The sequence below is a fragment of the Micrasema longulum genome, unplaced genomic scaffold (assembly GCF_059751315.1).
Source record: "Micrasema longulum isolate JH-2025_06_02 unplaced genomic scaffold, ASM5975131v1 h1tg001250l, whole genome shotgun sequence".
NCBI lineage: Eukaryota > Metazoa > Arthropoda > Insecta > Trichoptera > Brachycentridae > Micrasema > Micrasema longulum.
The window spans coordinates 1-20315 of NW_028278437.1; positions in this window are offsets into that span (position 1 = coordinate 1).

A 20315-nucleotide genomic window follows, 5' to 3' on the forward strand; every position below is an offset into this window, starting at 1 on the left:
TTTCATCTTACTCTTACGCTTTTTTTTTATGTTTTTAATATCATTAGATGCGTTTTTTAAAGCTGCATCTATCTAATTATACAGTTTTGTGTTAACTATCACCCATAAATCTCTGAGCCACCAAGACGCAAACTCTCAAAAGGGCTGTTGTGCGATTTGGGTCATTTACTCAATCAACAATCAGCTTATTTTACAATAAAATAATTCAGCTCTATTCCATAGAACAAAAGGATCCCAAGTTTTTTTTTAGTTTTTCGTTTAACAACAAACGTGTAATGGACGGTTTCGGTTTGTGCTTGCAGTTCTTAACCTAGAGTGTAAAGTGGCTTCATAAACCAGCCAATGACTGGTCATAAGCCTTGAAAATGCCTAGACTCTTATATTTCCTTGTTTAAAATGTTCTTCATCTCAGTTGTAATTTATTAATATTATGAACTCCTAAATGGGTTAAATTAAGAAACATTGTTTTGTACATTTTTGTCTCTTTTAGACTGCAGTTTTACAGTAAAGAAGTTCATAGCAACAGGGAAATTGGATATGAAAAATATATTCTTGCACACGAATTGCCGAAGTTTCTCTAAAATAAATAAAAAAATAAATAAAAACGAACTACTTTAAATGACGTCAAGTTTTTCTAAATCAATAAATGATAGAGGGTTTTGATAGATTACCAACAAGTGACGAGAACCAGTGGCATCACGCGCAGGGTAGTTCAAAATATTTAAATCTTTAAATAACCGTAGCGATGATAATACTATTTACATATTATATTTTCATTTATTATTATTTATTTATCTTTATTTATTTATTTACATACATAAGTTTATTGTACATTATTTGAGACAATAAGTCCCAACTCCATGGGACTAAAAGTCCTGTGTTGAGATGGGACGAGCAATTATATGAAACAGACACATGAGTATATCACCACAAATATAGGATTAGAAACATAAAATAATATTTTTTTTTTTAAAAACAAATATATGGCACATCAATATGGTAAACAGTAAACTCGAGCATTTGGAAAATCATCAAGGAGTTTCCTACTCAAATCCCTCCCACTAAGGAAAATCCAGTCCTTAACTCCTTTCTTGAAAATATTTTTTGTCTTTGAGAGCTTAATACGTTCTTCCAAAATATTGAACACTCTCGGTGCGACAAATGTGAGATGTCTCTGATCAAAGGTCGTACGGGTTTAGGGTATGACATAATTCATGCTCTGGGAAAACCTCGTACGGACATTCTGCTGAGACCTCTCCTTATTGTTTGACCAGAAGTGTGTAAGTGCTTCTTTTAGGTACAGTTGTCTCATATCCAGCACTTTTGTGTATTGGAACAGCTGTTCTGATGGGTATGTTGGAGGGTGCCGGAGCATTGTTTTCAATAATAATTTCTGTGAAATTATGAGTGGCTTGAAAATGGATGCCGCACAACCTCCCCAGCCAGCTATTCCATAGGTTGCCGTAGAATATAATGTTATATGTGTGTATGTGTTTTAATTGGCTTATTTTAATGGTCTTTTAACATCAACAAAAAACCACTTAACTCCCTTATTGGAAATATTGTATTAATATGAAGAAGAAATAAATATTTTTTTTAACTAGCTTATCAAACAAACTTTATCAAAAGTTACGTTTAAAAATAAAGTTAATTTTAATTTTAATATTAATGTTCTTTGTTGATATTTCTTGATAAAACTCCATAGTTAATGATTTATATAATACTACAAATAAAGTCATCAATGAAACTTCTTGATTTAGTTTTACTTTTTTATTATTTACTGTTTAGCTAGTGTAAAAATGTATATTTCCCACTCTGTTGTATTTCGCTGTGTTCTTTTCCCACCTTTTAAATAATTTGGTTAATTTTGGTTAATATTAATTAAATACCCATTAAAAAATTTAAGTAACTTTTGTTTTATGGGTGTTGATATTTATTTAAAATCCACTTTAGTACATATTTATACTCGAAGACTAAATCCTCACATTTTTATATTTATGCATTTTTTTATTAACACATTACATTGTGTGGTGATTGATTTTCGGTCCTTTGTTGAGATATTTCGACAAGTGCCGAAATTTTACTGCTAAAGCTTACTGTTGCCTTTTTAGGAACCTTTGTATCTACATCTGGCAAACCACTCTGGTTTTTGGTGGAGGTATTTAGTGAATATTCTTCCAAACTTCTCTATCCTTACTGTTTTTGTTAAACTGTACTTTGAAATAAAGATACCGGTCTCGAACATGTTAAAAAAGCGATGAAACTGGTCCCTCATTATTCCAAAATTGGGAATTTAAGATCACTTGCCTTTTATTTCTAAAGTAAATTACAGTGAACTTCCAACTTTTAGCGGGTGTCATCATGGAGCTTATTAGGGAAGCGCTCTGTTGTTACTTTTCACTGTCAGTATCTGATAAAAATTCTGCCCGAACCAATAAATGCTTAATCCCAATTTCGGTCCAAAAACTTCCAAAAATGAACTGTTTAGCAAACTAGTTGTAAATATTTATGTTTTTTGTCCTCTGTTAAAACACTTATTTGATCTCCTTATCTCCAAAATATGTTAAAAATAGTAAACACTGTCAATAAGCTGTAAACGTTGTAAACAATTCACCAGTCTTGAAGATGCCTATTTAGGCGAAAACGCTCGTTGGTCAACATAATACAAAGTAAAACTAAACCAAGAAGTTTCATTGATAACTTTGTTTATAATTTTATCTAAATCTTTTATTTTTATTTATTTATCATATAAAGATACATATTACAAAAAAAAACCTATCCCTAACTCTATGAGGCCAATAGGCCTATGTTGAGTTGGGATACAACATAATGAAAAGTGGAAGCATGCATGTTATTAAAAAATACTAAAAATATTTTTTTTTACATAATCATAAATTTTAATAAACATTTGGACAACGCGCTTATTAGTAGTATAAATCTATGCAATATCTCGCAGCAGTCTCCTGCATTTGTCTCTTCCCTTCTTGGACATAATCCAAGCTTGTACACCTCCCTTGAAAATATGTAGCTTTCGTTTTGGAGAACTTAATATGCTTATCCAGGATATTCAACACTATCGGGCCACAAAAGATAAATTTCCCTGAGCGAAAGTCGTGCTGGTTTTTGGTATTAAATAATTCAAATTAAATGAAAACCTCGTACGAGTATTCTGCTGAGATCTTCTAATGTTACCGCTTAATTATAAATCGAGTTATTTTTTAAGATCCTACTTTATTTTTTGCTGATAATAAAATATCGCAAAGAACAACAAAGATAGACTCAATGTTATTTTGAATGCAAAAAAATAATAACAAATTAGGCTTTATATTAATGCGAAATACGAGTAATATACAGAAGTGTTAGAGCTTTTTTTCATTATGATTTTCAAATAATATGTTATTACATGTAGTTGTTTATAAACATATTAATATACAACCGTAAAATAAATATTATGATGCAACCTTGTGATATGTTTCACCATCGTCTTCTACTTCTTTTTATCGGCGTTTTTCTCTCCGCTGGTGGACTTATAAGCCTCTTCCAAAATTTTCCATATTTCTCAGTCCCGGGCACTCTCTTTCCATCCTTTTAAATAACAAATTACTTTGGAGAACGAACAGGAAATGGGGTTATGCCAAGGTTGTTTTATAATCTCCCGAAAATCATTGTTAACACGGAAGATCTTTAAATGAAAAAATAAACCTCCTAAGTACTTTATGGTAAATATATTAAAAAGTAATTAATCATTATATTTGTGTAAAATATCAGCAGTAGCATTCCCTTTCTATGTATGTATGTATGTTTGGATAATTTATATAGCGCCATTTTTGAGAAAATCACCTCAAGGGCGCTGTACAATAAAGAAATATCTCAGCACGTCTTGCAGCTACAGAGCGCATGGACGGTTGGGATTCTATTTCCTCGTCTCCAATTATGATATATAACAATTATAATATAAAGGAGCTAGATAACAGCACGTCTTGCTGCTACAGAGCGCATGGACAGTAAGAAATCTAGCCCGTATTTGCATTTTTTTTATATTTATTTTTTTATTTAACAGTGAAGTTTAAATAAAATTGTTAAAAAAGCAAATGTATAATAATAGAAGTAAGATAACAACAAGTCTTGTTGCTACTAAGCGCATGAACGTTTGAAATTCACAGTGTATCTTGAACATGAAGGTAAGATGATCAGTCTTACGTTTCAGGAAATATTCTAGTGTAAAACACCTTTTTGAATCAATATTTCATGTCAACCATGTCGGGAATCGAACCCGAGCCCTCTTGCATGGTAGGCAAACGCGCTGACCGCGCTGTGTAAAACATACCTATTTAAAAAAAATGTCTCCCACTGAAAAGTCTCTAGACTTAGTAGGTAACAAAAATGATAATATTACGTTACCGAAGGTCAAACCGAACTACAGCGTCGCTGTACTTAAGCGGCGCTGCGCGACAAAATCTTGTGTGGAGTGCCGCAGTACTGCGGTTTTTTCATCCAAAACACAAAAAATAATATTTTAGTGATTTTTTAATTATTTTTTTTGCCTTGCTTATTATGTACAAGGCGTATATTAAATGCAAAATGTATGTTCCTTCTACTTACTCTGACTATAGTCTGACTATAGTGTGAGGATCTGATGGAATAATCGGCTGTGGCTTTGTTATAGAACTTCTCCGCATTTGCTTTAAGAAGAGGAAACCTCGGAAAACTCATTCAGGAGAAGCCGGACTATCGACAGACATCAACAGACCTTTCGTTTCACTTTAAGAGTGAACGGTATTTTGTTTCCAATATTTCGGTGTAAAAAGTGCCGCTCTAGTGCGGTTTGACCTTTAATATAATCAATAAACGCTGTTCTGCAGCATTGAAAGTAAAATACCGGGTAATTACATACCTATGTTATAAAATCGACGAGGCGCGTTACTCTACAGTGGCCGGTTAGAAACCTTTTAATATCACCGATTGTCCAATTTAAATTGAATAATGAGTAACCTAAATAATCGAAAAGAACCGGACCCGAAGGATGGCTTAAGGGTTACCCAATCAGGTCCTGGAAATTAGTCTTCCTGTAATCAATTCATTAATTGAAGTATAGAAACAAACGGCATACGGTACAAGCATTCATTTGGTAACAGTATTCAGAATACAGTCTAAAGCTCGATCTATATGAGGCAGAAAATTAAACAAACAACTTTTTCAGAATTCTAAACAAAACAGTTTATTCAGTTATTTGTTTAGAAATTAAGAGGAAACGCGGTCTGCTTTTTCTTCGTGCAAACGTGTTCCCGTATTTTTACCATGGATTTGGCACCAAAGCAATGATTTTTTACACGCTATATATATTTACCATTAGCGTGTCACTATAATTGAGTTTTTTTTTACACTTGTTTCTTACGTAAGCTATATCCATCTAAAAACCGTTAAAAGCGCCCGGATTTATCTGCCGCCTACGGAGGTACGGTATGCGCGTACAGATTACGAATGATTTTTTCAGTTAGTAAATGAATAGATTTGTAACTGACAAAAGCCACATGCAGCCTAACTATATCAGCTGGAAGGGAAGTAATGTGTCCGAACATTGCCCGAAATGAAAGATCGGCCGGCAGAGGGCGCTGTCAAACATTTGAACGCAAGACATATTGCTCTATTTTCCATGCCGACGGCCTCGTAATGAATACCTGTCATTTTATCTATAAAGCTCTTTGTTATATTTTTTTACCATTCAATCTTCATGTTCATTGTAATTAACTAATATCAAATCGGGATAATCTTCCAAAGGATTAATTATGTCCCAAAAGCCGTGACTCCGACGCGCGTCGTGGGGATCCGTTGTATTACAAAAGTGTCATGACAAGAGAGCTGTTCTTTATTTAAACGCCCTAGTGGGCTTTTACATTATAAAAAAATACACGGATATGGTAAATATAAACTATAAACGATATTGTGATAGAGAGTATAAAATAAATTAAAATAAATAAAACCATAAAAACAATAGGGACTCGAACACAAAATGGCTAAATAACAAAATAAATTATTCTATCGTTCATAAAATTATTTCTTTAAATTTGGGTATTGAATAAAAAATAGTACGTAATCTAATAATAATAGCGTCGTATTCGCGTACTAGATTTCAAGCATTACGCGACACAATATTTCATGTCAAAATCAACCAATTTCTAATTCTGTTTCGGACCCATATAAAGCGTACTTAACATAATAAATCTATTGTGTCTGTATTGGCTCCTTATATATTCCAGTTGCTTGTATACTATGGCTGCAAAAACTAGTTCCGAAGTGGAATTCTTTAGGCATTTACATTTACCAACGCAGTTTGTTTTCATGCTATTTGGGCGAAAGGCGATTTATATAATATATGTATTTTAAATTTATAGTTATTAATTAGTAAGTCAAGTGTGTGCTTTATTCTATTAGTTTTTGCTATTATTGTGACATATATTACTGCGACACGTAGAACTTTCACCATTTATCCGTTAAAAAATGTGGTTTTACTAATGTTCTAATTTAGCAGTCGTAATGCGACAGGAAAGATTCTCAGACTAATGCGTTGTCACCTGACCGTCCATATTTTTTCCTCACACGTTGCGAGTCCTATCATATTGTTTTTGTTCCACTTCTTTTATGTATTTTAACACTTGTGAAATTCGAAGAATCTGCGACACAAAAGCAAACGCCATCGTTTGTATTTTCATACAAATCGAATAGGTCAACTATTTAACCTTTTGCACTTATTAAAAGGGCCTGCTACGACAGGTTGAGTTTTTAATTGATTTATTTTTGCATCTCTACAGGCCAAGAGGGCTCAGTGTAAAACCAAAGATTACCCATATATAAATATAGTTTGCAATAATAAAAATAAATGTATTGTAAAATGTTCCTTCTTAAATTTTTGGATCTGTGAATTGTATAATTAACTTTAACTTACCGGAGATGGGTCCAATTAGACGCATTGTAAATGATCGATTATGTGAAAAGTATTTTTTATACATCATTTTCCCTTAGCTAAATCGTGAAACGTAAAACTTTACAACACATCTTTTCGTGATTTAGAACATATTGTGATAAAAAAGTAATATTATTATCATCGTCATTCCATTTCTGCACCTAATGGTACATAGGGCATTGAATTGGCACACCAATCGGAGCACATTTTGTCACTAACGCCCAAAAATTGGTATTTTTCATAAAATAGCTAAATTCCAAATATCTCAAAAACTATTAACAATTGGCCATACATTGGGGTACAATGAAATAAATAAATTTCTTGCATTTGTGTAACCCTATCTCGTCCTGCCGGGAATACGTCGAGTTACCAATAGCCCTGTATTTAGTCGTTGTACTTACAAATGGGGATGTTCAGCCCAACGAGAAATCGGATGTAAAATAAGGTATTCTTACGCGCGGTAAAAATTAAAGAATTCAATTATACGGCTAAGTTTTTTGAAAATGTATGAAAAAAACAATAAAATTGATTTTAATTAAACGAACTACTTTAAACGACGTCGCTAGTTCTTCCAAATCAACCGATGATAGGAGAGTTGTGATAGATTTCTGTTTTACGGTAAGTCAACTGACCAATAAACAGAACTCACCGAGAAAAGGTGACGAGAACTTGAGACGTCACACGCATTATCAGTGCGATGATTTTTTAAAGTTATGTAATTTTGTTAATTACTCCGCCCTTGATTTTAATTTTCAATTCATTTCTTTAAAATAATACATACATATCAAACTAAAATTTAAGACGTACATATTATAAAAAAATACATAAAGAGACTCTTGTCAAAATGGTAGGAGAACAGATCAACATCCAGAGCGATGTTGTTCACCATAGCGGTAGCACTTCCAACAGGCATAACCATCGGCAGGTTGGTCCTGTATATCGGAATATGAAACAATCTATGCTGACGCTGTCTCAGGAACATACAAACCAATGCTCATCATAATCTCAGAATATCGATCATACCGCGCAATAATCGATAAAAATGTGTAGTCAAATACACATTCCTTGTGACATGATGTGATGATGACCTCGTCTGTGAGTTCTGCTAATTAGTAAGTTGGCTTTCCGGAAACCGGAAATCTATCACAACACTCTATTATTGGTTTATTCGGAAGAACTTGTGACACAATTCAAAGTAATTCTTTTTTATCATTTTTTTCATATATTTTCGAGAAACTTTATTTATAATCAAACGCCGCGCACGCGCATTAAGATTTATAACGTTGTCATATTGTTCTACGAGACTCGTAGAGATAAGAGCATCCAACTCGTGTAATGCAAAGAAACAACGACTCTAATAACATGTATCATAAAGATTTAAATAGCGTATTATTGAAATTTTTACAAAATTTAAGAACATCTCGAGTTTTAGGTACTGTCCTAATGTTTATAGCTTCACCGCTAGACACGCCGGCTCCTGTGCTCCGTTATTTAATAGACGATAAACTGTTAATTGTTATTATAATAATGAATAACTTATAAAGCATAATTTTCGTAATGCCTCGAGCTCACTTTACAAAAATGATTACAAAAAAGACCATGATTATTTTTTGTCAGCACCTCTACTGATAATATTTACCGCACGCGCCTGATACATAAACATCATACTGGCAAAAAATGTTAACTCGAAAATATGCGAATTTGACTTAATGATGCAGTTTTGTAAAGTTTTTAACGCTCTACCATCTGGCAAAATACACTAAGCCTTTTTTAATTCATATATCTGTAGTTATAAAAATAAATTTAAGGTTAAGTCGTATACCCGGTATTTTATTCAGGCTAAAAGCTTTAAATAAACTTAATATAAAATTGAGAAATGGAAAAATTAAAAACATGGTCTTAAATCAGCACTACATCTTACTATATTTAAATAAGATATAAAAGAGTAAAATTGGAAAAAAACTCAAATGCTTGATTTCTCAAAACAGTGATTTGAAAGTTAAACCTCTTTGCCAGTATACGCACGATATAATGCATAAAATTGTGGCTTGTGCAGTTATTCTAAGGGTTTTTACCTATTAATTAGGTTTGAAAACATTTTGTATGTCAAGGAGCGTAATATATTTTAGACTTAAAAAATGTGATCTTAGAATTATATTGTTGTAATCTACTCACTATCTACTCTAAATTCATTTCTAACGATCGGCTATTTTAGTTTGATCTTATAACACTGTTTGAGGTCATGTTGTCAAAGTTATCCAGCATTGGTTTCGTGTATCGATTAGAATTGTATACTATCGAACTTTATTTTTTTAAACCTGTTATCAGCCATCATCCGCATATACCATGACAATTGGCAACAAAAACTCACCACGACCCAAAAAGCAAATTATTTCATTACTACATCAACTTGTTTGATTTATACTAGCCTTAAGCATTTTCTTACAAGGTGATAAAAAAACTGACATTTTTATAAATAAAATATAATGTACTATAATCGCACATTCAATTTAATTTAGAAAATATTATTTCTATTGCGTTTTAGGGGTATTGACAACATGACACGGTGCAAAATACTAAAACAAAAACAGATATTTTACTCTACAAAACACACAGTTTACCCTGAAGATGGCTCCTGCAATAGTAGCCAAAACGTCGGAACGAATCCTTACTTTACTTACACGAGATCACCCAAAAAAGATATATATTGATAACAGCGACCGTGAAAACCTCATCATCATTATCATTCCCTTTCCACACCTAATGGTGCATAGGGCACTGGATTGGCACACCAATCGCAGCGTATCTTATTATTTTTTGTTACATGAAGGTAAAATGGTCAGTCTCACGCTTCAGGTACCAGTCCAGGGACTATAAAATATTTTTGGTGTAAAAACACCCTCTTCAATAAATATTTCATATCAACCATGTTGGGAATCGAATCCGAGACCTCTTGCATGGTAGGCAAACGCGCTGACACCACGAGGCCTACAAAAACCTACGCAACTAATTAAAATAAATTGTGTTTTTTGGAGAAATTTCATAGTTATTGGTAAAAATTTTCAAAGTAAAGATGAAATTTATTTATTTATTTATTTAACACTTTATATACATATACAATATATATAAATATAAGGGCGGACATATTGCCTTAGGGCAATTTCTTCCTACCAACCCAAACCGTTTAGTTTGAGAAAATTACAAATACATGGATATATTGAATCTTACAATTTTATACAAAAATTAAAAATGAAGATTAACAAAAAAAATATATAAAAAATAACACTATGCTATGAAGAAAGGAGAAGGGATAGGAAGGAAAGAAGAAGGATAAAGGAGCAATTTAAATATTTAGATAGTGACATTTCAATCTTGACTTAAATTTAAATAATAACATCAATATGTTGGAAGTTTTAAATCTAAAATTGGTAAAATAAATAATAGTTTGAAGTGTATCTATCAATTTTTATTTATATACATCATTATCGGCCCAAGTTTTTTTTTTAATATTTATTTTTTTGTGCGTAATGCAAATGGCAATTTATTCCAACTTACCAATAAAATACAAGTTTAATTATTTATTTTAAGTTACAAAACGTATTCAATATTAGAAAATAAAGCAAAAAATTCGATGTACAAAAATAGAAATAACAGTATTTTTTCATAAATTACCTTAAATCAATACTAGCACTTAATGGGTAAAGGAATAAAGAGGAAAGAAGAAAGGAGGATAGATTAAGGAAGAGAATGGAGATGTTTCTTCAGACGTGATTTAAACAGAGATACTGCATAAATATATTTGATGGTGGATGGGAGATGATTCCACAGTCAAGCCGCATGGACACTATATGAATTAGAAAAGAAAAGGGAATTGTGGATGGTATTTAATAGGGTGCTGTGAGAATTAGAACAAGGAGGTTAACCATAAACTGATAACCGTTGGATTTTTTACGGAGGTATATAGGTGCGTTAGGACCATGACGTACGATGAACAGAAGTGATATGGAGTGATGGTTTCCCCGCTATTTAATTTTGAGCCAATCTGCCCACGAAAATCAGAAATATGATCAGATTTGCATGATGCATGTATTCTGAAGTCGCTCATGTTTATCGAGTTGCTCACAGCTTAAATCAGTCATGGAAACATCAGCGTAATCTACAATGGGTATAGCTTGGTGAATAGTAACGTTGATCTACTGCAGGACATAAACCTCGACCTGTCTCCTCCAATTATCCGTGTTCTGCGCCGTTCTAATCTACTGTCTTCCGGAAAACCTCTGAATGTTATCTGACTCCACTCGAAAACATGCTTTTTCAATCTATCATCAGACATTCGAACGACCTGACCCATCTATTTCTTCAACCGACTAATCCATTCCACCAAATCACATACTTCGATTTGACTGCGAATGCAATTGTTTCTCTTAATCATAACGCATTCCATACTTCTCCGTTAAACTGGCAACTTATGAGGAGACTGCTCGGTTAGGCTAACCTAACCATAACCTAACTCTAAAGTTATTGTTTTTAGTTTTCTTCAGCTATCTTTCATGTACAACTTAGTGTTTAATGAAATATTTTTTATTTAATTATCTTTCTATCTTACTGCCACAAATACTATTTCTGAGTATATTTATTTATTTATTCATATTTTTCTCTTACAAACTATAATTAATAATAAAAATAATGTGACCTCACTGGGGTTACCCGTGCCGAGGACACTTAACAATATACTTTTTTGAAATGTTTTTACATTAGAGAATAAACAAAGATAATAACTCAATAAACAGAGATAATTAACAAAATATTCACAGTTTTAAAAACTAGGTATATATGTACATCTATATTATTTATATTACAAAACGCACAATGAAAATAACAAAAACCTAACATACACATAAGCTATACACTTGTGGAGCGGTTGATTCAATATTGGTTTGGGCGAATGAGACAATCCATTTTACTTCTACCTAGCTCCACTATCCATTTTTTTCAAGCCTTTTTGAACATTTTCTCGTTACTAATTGTTTTAATAGATAGTGGAAGTAGGTTATAGATTTTAATTGAATAATACTCAAAATCCCTTTGTTTGAAAGTGGTATTAGTTAGTTTTGTTAAAGTTGTCTTTGTGTTGAGGATCTAGTGATTATATTATTTGTATGTAATGTATTGTTTTTATATTTTTATTCTTAAATTATTAATCATGTATCGAGCATATTATAAGCGATGAACCGTATGTAGTACCTATCTAGATCTAGATACCTACCTTCAATAAAAATATCGGATATTTTCATTATCAAACTTCAATATTACCGTTCTGATATACATGCACACGCGACACTCAATATGTAGTATTAAATCTTTAGCTTATATAAATTATTGGCTATAGTAATTATAGAGGACAAAGGCTACCAAATATTGCGTAGTTAGATTTTGATTATTGACTCCGTTGTTCAGTTAGCCCCTTCTACTAACTACACCATGCAGATGCGATTTTGTTTTCCCAATACTCCAGCGGACAGGAAGCCATTTTTTCAACAATGGCTGTCATGGATTTCAGAAACGCAAATTGCTTCGTCTAATTACAGATTTTATGGTGGGTAAACAAAGATACTCCAACAGGACATTTTACAGTATAATCAGCTGAATTAGCAGAACTTTTAATTAAAATTTTATTTCTATTTTTGTATTATTTACTTGACGCAGTACTTTTCGTTTATTGTTTTTTTTATGTAAAGGCACCTATATTATGTATATTTTGTTCTCAGAACACGAAGTGGAAATTCCAAATAAATTAAAGCAATCAGGAAAGTTATTTATTATTTATTTTTAACTTGTATTATTTATTACAAGTTGCAACTAAACATTGAAAAATGTCAGGTCACGCGATTTTTAAGAATAAATAATCCTTTCTTATTTAATTATCTTATTTTATTTTATTTATTTCGAATACAAACAGATGTACAGGTTAAATGAATTTTTTTTTTTAAATACATAAAATATGTATATACATAGTAGGGCCAGCCATCCAATTATATGTACTCACTAAATAATACTGTAATAAAGCAACGACGGCTTGAAGTTTAAACTATATAAATAATAAATATACCATATATTAAAATAAGATAAATATGGACAAAACAAGGAGATAGTGGAAAGGAAAAGAAGGAAATTGATAAGGAGTGGTAAAGGATGATTGAAGGAAAGTGAGAGTGGAAAATTGCATTTGATTTAATGATTAAACGAATTATGAATGAAGAGCATGAATCAAGCCTATTAATTCTCTTCTGTACATATTGTATGGAGTGTTAAATATATCAAGACTATTAAATTTTTTGTTAAATTTTTCACATATACGAGGGATTGTAGAATGTTTCCGATGATTAGTTTTAAATTTACGAATATGGAAAATATCAGAGAGTCTAGTTGGCCTGGAGGAGACACGGTAAGCAAATAGATTAATGAGTTCCGGGGAATCGAATTTATTATTGACAATTTTATAAAGCAGGATCTGATCAAACATATCTCTTCTGTGTGCTAATGAAACAAGGTTATTGCAAACGATAAATTAGTTTCTGTTTCTGAAGTGCGAAATCTAGGTGTCATCTTTGACCAAAAGCTGTCTTTTCTCAGTCACATAAACTGCATAGCCAATAAATCCCTAAAAATGCTAGGCTATATTTTGCGAGCGACTAAGGATTAAATATCGCAACTTTGAAATTGATGCGTTTTGGTCATGCCTTTTCTTCTTCGGTCTTGTTCGTTTTCTGCATACGTACATACGTACAGTGATAGATCTAGTGCGCAGTTTGTAGCGAGTTTTATCAGCCGCCTGAAAATAAAATATTGTGCAGTAAAGAACATAAATAGGTGCGCAAAACGAGACCTCGATTTTGTCGATTTTAGTTAGGCACGATCAGTCTGACGTGAATTCCAGTTGTCTTTTTCGAATAGTATTCGGGAAAACATCTGAGAGAGTGTCAGAAAAACTGTATTTAAATACCTATTTATCAAACCGCCTACTGTTACAGTTAAATTGAGTGTTCTGTGATTTTTTTCCCCTTCTAATTGTATACTTTTCTGGATCAATGGGTATTATAACAGAGACGCAGAACAAAAATTTTCAAAAGAAAATATGTAAGTCTAGGCTTGTACGAAGTTTATGACCTGTCATTGGCTAATTTAAGTGGTCGCTTTACACTCTGTGTAAAAATCACCATTCTGCTAATGTTTGAAAATCAATCTTTCCTGAAATATTTGATCTGATGATTTCTGTGAAGTAAAAGAGCTGAAATGTTTTTTGACGCGGGTGAAATTCTACCAAATTATTTCACGAAAAAATACCGCGCGTTCACAAGCGTTTTTTAACGTTAGTGTCCAGACCACAGATATATTAAATACCTACCTATTCAGTAGACCAGAGCTAGAGACAGGTACGTCTCAAAACTGGTAGACACAGAATAGTCGGCAAATGGTTATATGTAAAGATTTACTAATATTCATTAGAACTGTAGATTTCTTAAGCAAAAAAAAAAATCTTATTTTATGTTGACCGGTTTAAGAATATTTGTTATTATTTTATTATTAAAGAAATTAATTTGTTTGTCAGTTTAAAGGGTTTAGAATGCCCAGTAGCTCATTGAGTAGACATTGGACAATACTACCTATATTCTATTTTATTTTATTTTATTTTTTATTTATTTTCTTTTATTCAGGAAACATACAGTACAGTTACAAAGTTTAATGTTTTACACAATTAGACTTAATTATAATGGACCAGTGAAGTTTCCATATTATAAAGCAATTATATGTAAGGTTAATTATGAAAGTATAAAAAAGAGAAGGAAAAAGAAAAACATAAATGAAAGTTGTTTAAAAATTAAAATTTAAGAGAAAAAAAGATATTTTAAGGTTTGTAGTTTGTAGTGGGTATTTACAAATGGAAATAATATTAAAGATGAAAAAAATTTGTAAGAGTAATTAAAAATTAAGAATTGAAATAAAGAATGAAAAACATGCTCAGATGTAAAAATAAAATAAAATAGTAATAACATTTTTTAAAAAAAAGGAAAAACATAAATATACACATATTTATTTTAAGGGATTCAAAGAAACGATGAGAAGAATCTTTAAGTGAAATATAAGACAATAAATTGAGGTCAATTTAAAAAACATCTTCATAATTAATGACACATTATAGTAAGAGCAGCAATATATTGATTTTATTTACAAATATAATATAAGTAATTAAAAGTAGTTTAAAAGTATAAAAACATGCCAATGCAGCAGAGAAAAAAGAAAAAATAAAGAAGGAATAACAAGTATAGCAAGTAATTTTTAAAATTTGAAAAAGCAATATAAGGAGAAGATATGTACAATACACATAATAATATTATTGTTTGATGATATTATTACATACATATGTGTTACGTTACGGGCCATTGTTATCGAACCGTAATGAATTTAATATCAGCGTTTATTGTCAGTTTGACGGTGTCATTTTGCAGAATAACACATTCTTAAAATAGTTACAAAGTAGATACATTTACAATTGATTTAACAAGTTTTTCAATATAAAAATCTGATCATTTAGAGTAGGCAACAGTTTTTTAACTGATTAATTGGGAGTATTCAATGTCTTCTACACAACGCTGGTACCCAATGTTTTTTTTTTTTTTTTTATTAAAAAAGTTTGTATTAAAATTTTTATAAACAGCATTCGTTTTTAGTGGATCTCAGTCAGATTTTTTCCTTAAATTCATTATAGTTTCTGCCCATTTATTTCTGTTTACTGGATTTTTGCTAACACTAAAATAATATTAACTAACATTCATTACATTTTTGAAAATTCAGTCCTAAAAAAAGTTTGAGAAAAAATGGAGATTTATTTCTATAAAAAGATAATCATCAACAATTTAAAAACAAATTATTAGAGATACACGAGTTTTATATTTTATTATTTTTATTTTTGCACCACAACAGGCCAGGAGGCCCCATTACAGTGGTAAATTACATCACAGAACATCCAGGCTTGAGAAAAATCACATTAGATTTTTGTGTTCTCACCGGGAATCGAACCCTTCCGTGTATGAGTCTTGACCACTACACCACGGAGGCCGCCAATTATTTAATCTATTTAAATTTGATTGAAACGTGTTGCAGTCATTTTCAACTGTTATTTCCTTGTAGATCTTAATGTCGTCAGCAAAAAGTAAAAATTCGACACCAATAAAACATTCAACAATATAATTTATAAAATCTAGGAGTAATGCTGGCCCTAGATGGCTTCCCTTGGCAGACCACTAGTAGCGGGGATGGCATGAGATGTAGATGATTTTATTTTAACGAATAGTTCTCAACAGAGCCAACAAGCCAAATGGCTTGCAAACCATTTATGCAATGGGTCGTTTATACCTAGAGAGTGAAGTTTCTTAAGTAAAATTTTATGTGAGATCTTATCAAAAGCTTTTGTAAAATCCATACACGAGTATAAGCTACCAACTTGATGTTTCTTTAAGAAACTTTTAATAATTGTATGGTTTTTATTTAGAAACTTCGCTGGTCTGTCTTTCAACCTTATCTTTATTATTAGTGTGATCATTATTGATTGTATGTTTCAGTAAAATTTACAAATAAGCAATAATTCCCTCTTTGTAAAAATCGTATTTGAATTAGAGGTTAATCATTTTTTTGTTGGAAAAACTCGTCGAAAACACTGCATAATCAATTTCATTTCCTATTGATATATATATTATGTACGAGTCGTATAATCTCTAATTGTAAACAATGACACGTCATTTGATGTTTAGTTTTTGTTATCTTTCCACGAGTAGTCAATAACAATACTTAAAATAGCGTACTGCCACAAGATATAAACAGGTTCCTTCCTTGGTATTACGGGGGTATTTAAAGCCACCAAATTCACTTTGGTCAATGGGCATTTAGATAAACAACTAGTCTTGTGTGACCAGAGATAAGGAGGTGCCGAGTGTCACTAAACGGAGGTGGAAATTACATTTGTAAATAATTAGGCTGTGTTCCTAGAACACCAGGCTTTCTATTGAGATGCGAATATATTGAGGGCAATAACGCCCTCTTATGGGCGCTGGGGGCCTTCGGGGGACGGAAAAGGCCCAGAGAAATTTGAAGAGCGTTGAGGCGGTCTAGAGAAACGATAGATGATTTTTGACTAAAAATTAATTTCGCTTTTACTCCTACCCAGTTTTGGTTTTACTTATCGCTGCTTTCTTAGCCCGTGTGCCGTTTGTTAAAATCAATTATATTGACAAACTCGTTGAAGTGTATCAAATTCATTCTTCACATTAGTTTAGGTAGTTTTTAAATGCTTTATTGCAATTAATAAAAATACTTCTAAATACGGTTATGTTTGCGTTTTGATGCCCTTTTTTTAGTAAAATCGGTGAGGGAGGTAATTATAAATCACATCCCCCGCTAACTGATTCGATGGGTCCACAGTACATTTTTTTTTCGTAACCTTCTGCGGCAAGCAATTGAAGACTTTTGATCCAATTTAACTAACTGACTACTATCCGTACACTGCTACCGCTAGGAATTTAGGTGCTAATACACTCTTTACTTGAAGGCCTCGTTTCCGTTTGCTGAGGGCTGAAGTGTACGCTTTTTTTAATTTTTTTAGGATCTGAAACAGAGTGACTTTTAGATAGGTTTTCCTCAAATATCTGCTGCATTTTTTACTGTCAATGTTTAATATTGTATGTTTGTAATATTTTTTTTATTTTTTTTATTTATATTTAGTATATATTATTTTTCCTTCACACGATCAACGCCAACACCAACGCATAGGTCTCATAGAATTGGAACAAATTTCCTACTATCATATAGATTTTTGAAGCGAATCTGTGTATTGTAAACAATAAATAAAATAATAATAGTTGTAATACTAAAAAAACTAGTCGTATTTTGTATGTGCCTTTTTGTACATGAAGTGTTGAAAATTATGTAGTAAACAAATAATTACAAATGGTTTAAAAACTCGACGACGATATTTGCACATTTACACACCGAGTTCTCACATTATCGTTCATTCGTTTCTGAGGGGATATAATCGTTTACAGACTCCTTGAATCGCAATGCATAGCGCAGGTAGTCAATACTTACAATCAATTATAACTGATTTATTTTCTACGCTTATCAAGATCAAAGTCTTGTCTGAGAATAGGCAAGAACGCGCAGAAATAATTTAATTATCAATATAATTGTAATCTGCGAATGATAGCCAGCGTCTCGGTATATCATGGTAGATAGAGCATTAGACATAATACTCGCACAGTATTCAGAAGTCGGTTGGAATGGAATAATTTATGTGTATTTCAATTTATAAATTTTGTGTTTATATTTAATTTTTATTACTTGTTATACGTATTAAGTTTTCTCAGTTTTTACAATTGTTTAATTTTTTATTTATTTTATTATTTTGTTTTGCATTTTTTGTTTCTTTTTTATAATATTTTGTAAACTTGCCAAACACAAGAGCCAGACTCTTTTTTGGCAAGTTCAACCTTAATTGTTCCATTTTTTACTGCATGTTTTGTTTTTTTACGCTAATAAAGGTTTTTATTAAAAAAAAAAAAATCATCATCATCGTTTCATGTCCGCTCCCTAGTTGGAGCATATGGTATTCACAAAGAGCCTCCCAAGTCAAGTTCGAAATTAACACTTGGTGTTAAAACCGGGTATTTTAAATCGGGTTTTTTTGTCTTTCTTTTCACCCTAATGAGGAAAGGCAATCTGACTTTTCTTCATACAAACGTATTCTCGTATTTCCTCTCTCAGTTATGGCACTAGAGCAGTGATTTTATAACACACTATAGATATTTATCATTGACATGTCCCTATTATTGCTTTTTTGATAAATTGTGTATTATGGGAACTATGACCATCCAAAAACCCATGACAGCGCCAAGTTTTATTAACCGTCTTCAGACGTACGGTATACAAATATGATTAATAATTTAGAAAAACAGAAAAAAATACAAACACAGACAAGTTAATTCTGATACTCTCTCTCAAAAATAACAACCAAATCGATTCAGTTTTGAGGTGCGGAAACGCGAGAGCGAAACGATGATTTTGTCGATTTTAGTTAGAAATAATCATACGGACATATTCAGTCCATTAAACAATAGCAAGCACATTTCCTTATTATACATAAAGATACAATTGAAAAAAAATACAACTAAAGAATATTAAACTAGGACAAAAACATAAATGGTAATTACTACCTCAAGACAAACATCTATCTAAAAAAATATGATTTAACTGCAACAATGACTCAAAATTAATCAACGGGGAGACTCTCACACTCTCTCACTTCTGTTCACTGTACTTTATAGTCCTAACGCTCCAATATACCTCCGTGAAAATTTTCAAGGAAATTCATGGTTTACCTCTTCGTTTTTTATTCTCAAAGCACCATTCTAATTCCCATCCACAACTCCTTCTTCTTCTTTACCTCATACTCCAAGCTGACCGGTGGTGGAATCATCTCCCATCCACTATCAAATTTAACGTGTTTATACAGTAGCTCTGCCCATTGAAAACTAGTATCGATATGATTAATTTCAGTAAACACTCATATAATTGCCAATAGTGACGGACCGAAGTTTCGGTTTCGCCCAGTTTCGTATTTTTAATTTTGTGTATCGTATTATCAGCGCCATGATTTTTTAAAGTTTTGTATTTCTGAAATTACTCCGCGTGTGACGTCTCAAGTTCTCTTCCGCTTCTTCTCGGCCAGTTCTGCTGATTGGTCAGTTGACGACAAGTAAACCGGAAATCTTCCATAAACCACTTATCATCGGTTGATTCGTATGAACTAGTGACGTCGTTCAAAGTAGATCTCTTTTATTAAAAATGAAAAAAAAAAAATCGTACATTTTCAAGAACTTTCGGTGTATAATTTAATGCTCTAATTTTTACCGCGCGTTAGAAAACCTTTTTTATATCCAATTACCCGTAGGGCTGAAGTTCCTCATTGCTAATAGTAATATTTTTGTATATTTGTTTTTTTTTCTCACGCACTTTTTGTAACTAAAATTATGTTAATAACACGTTTTATTTAATTGGTTGGTTAAATAAAATTTCCAGTTAGTAATATGGCCTCCAATGTAAAAAAGTGCACGTACAAAAGTAAAATAAATAGATAGTGTAATAAAGAACCGGGCTGTGGTCCCGTGGTAGTATTGTGGACTCACGGGTCAAAGGTCCGAGGTTCAAATCCCACTCTACCACTACTCGATTTCCATTTTTCCAGCACAAGTTATTTACGACTTTTAAGAAATGCTCTGAAATTTGAATGTTTTAGAAAAAAACA